The sequence below is a fragment of the Trachypithecus francoisi genome, unplaced genomic scaffold (assembly GCF_009764315.1).
Source record: "Trachypithecus francoisi isolate TF-2019V2 unplaced genomic scaffold, Tfra_2.0 Lachesis_group16, whole genome shotgun sequence".
Classification (NCBI taxonomy): domain Eukaryota; kingdom Metazoa; phylum Chordata; class Mammalia; order Primates; family Cercopithecidae; genus Trachypithecus; species Trachypithecus francoisi.
This window is the reverse complement of record NW_022681461.1, coordinates 80,294,799-80,297,037: the sequence shown is the minus strand read 5'-3', so window position 1 is coordinate 80,297,037 and position 2,239 is coordinate 80,294,799.

The following is a 2,239-nucleotide window of genomic DNA, read 5'->3' as shown; positions in this document are numbered from 1 at the left end:
GCCATCATGCACAGCTAATTTTTTGTATTTTTAATAGAGATGGGGTTTCACCATGTTGGCCAGGATGGTCTCAATCTCTTGACCTCATGATCCACCCGCCTTGGCCTCCCAAAGTGCTGAGATTGCAGGTGTGAGCCACTGTGCCCGGCTGATGGTGTTTATATTTAACATCATCAGTGAGGTGCTGACAGACCGTGCAGGCCTTAAGACATGATACTTTGAGACGGACACGTATCATATAGTATCACAGCTGGAAATGCATAATCTGGATCTACTCATGTAAAACATCAGTGTATAATAAAGAATTTGACCTTGTACTCTCAGCTTCTGGGAAGTAACCTGTGTTATATCTGTTGGAGTGTTTTTGTTCAGGATGGGGAGCTGGCCATGCCTGCAGTCTTAAGGTAGGGCTGGCCATGCCAGAAAGACCAACCATGTGAATATGGCAAGGGCTTTGGGTCACATGATATTGGTAGGCCTAGAGACTGAGTTCAACCCTGGGGCAATTAAGCAATCAGTCATGTCTATGTGATGGAGCACCTAAGAAAACTCTGAGCACTGAGGCTTGAGTGAGCTTTTCTCACTAACACTTGTGTGTGTTGTTACACACAAATTCCTGGAGGGTAATGCATGCTAACTCCATGGAGAGGAAAACAGAAACTTCACATTTGGAACCCTCCAAGACTTTGCTGTATGGCATCTCTTCCTTTGGCTTATTTTAATCTGTATTTTTCCCTGTAATACACTGTAACCATGGGTATAATAGCTTTAAGTGAGTTCTGTGAATTCTTCTAGCAAATTATTGAAACTTCAAGGGATTTGGGGAGCTCCCTGAATTTGCGGTTGCTATCAGATGGGAGGACAGACTTGGGGACTGTGTCCTCAAACTGTGTAGTTTTATTAGCTTGGCAATCAGAAAACTCCAAATGAGGAACTATTTTAAAAAGTGGATGTTATTCTTCAAAAACTGTGAATGTTTGCCGGGCGCGGTGGCTCACACCTCGAATCCTAGTAATTTGGGAGGCCAAGGCGGGTGGATCATTTGAGGTCAGGAGTTCAAGACCAGCCTGGCCAACATGGTGAAACCCCATCCCTACTAAAAATACAAAAATTAGCCGGGCATGGTGGCACATGCCTGTAATCCCAGCTACTTGGGAGGCTGAGGCAAGAGAACTTCTTGAACCTAGGAGTCAGAGGTTGCAGTGAGCTGACACTGCGCCACTGTACTCCATCCTGGGAGACACAGTGAAACTCTATTTCAAAACAGAAATAAAACAAAGCCAAAAAAACAAACAAAAAAAGTGAATGTCATAAAAGATAAAGCAAGGCCAATGACCTGTTTCAGATTAAGGTAGACTGAAAAGACATGACAACTAAGTGCAATCCCCAAGCTTTCTGTACTGGAAGAAAAAATCAATACAGGATATAAAGTCTATCAATAAAATTGAAAAGTGAATGGCAAATAATTTTATCTATGTTAAATTGACAAAAATCAGTAACTCTGGTTTGAAGACAGCGTGCCCATTCTTTTTAGCAACTACACACTGAAGTGCTTAGAGATAAAGAGCCATGGCTTCTGAAATGGTTTAGAAAAATTATGTACAAAGAGCAAATGACATAGCAGGTGACACAAAATATTATCAGGATATGAATCTGGATAAAGAATAAGTGGGCGTTCTTTGTGCTATATTGCAACTTTTCTAGGTTTGAAATTATTTTCAAGGAAGAAGTTACATAAATTACAGGTACTGCACCTAGCACCCAGATCTTGGTTTCTAAAACTATTCTCTAGTAAAAGAAATCAGCGCTCCTTGGAGAAAAGCATTCTAGGAATGGAATAGAAAAAAAGATAAAATGAACATGAGACATCCTGTAGTCCCTGAAAGTAAGAAAGTGCTCAAAACCAAAAAAATGAAAAATTGAATTGATTAAGGATATGTCAAAGGGAAACGGGAACCAACCCCAATGGCCAACCTTGGAACAATTTGTGCAACAAAGTAAAGTAGTATTGGATTTTAACCTGAAGTGTAGAATAAATAGCCAATAATCTATGCTGACATAAAAATGATTGAATAAACAAATAAATGAAGAGAAGACATAAATTTCCCATGTGGAAGAATTCTGAATAATGTATGTAGATTCTCTGCCCTCAAGAAGGGGAAGGCATATAACTTTCTACTCCATTCATGTGGGCTGTATGCAGTGACTTTCTTCCAAAGAGGGCAGTATGGAACTAAAT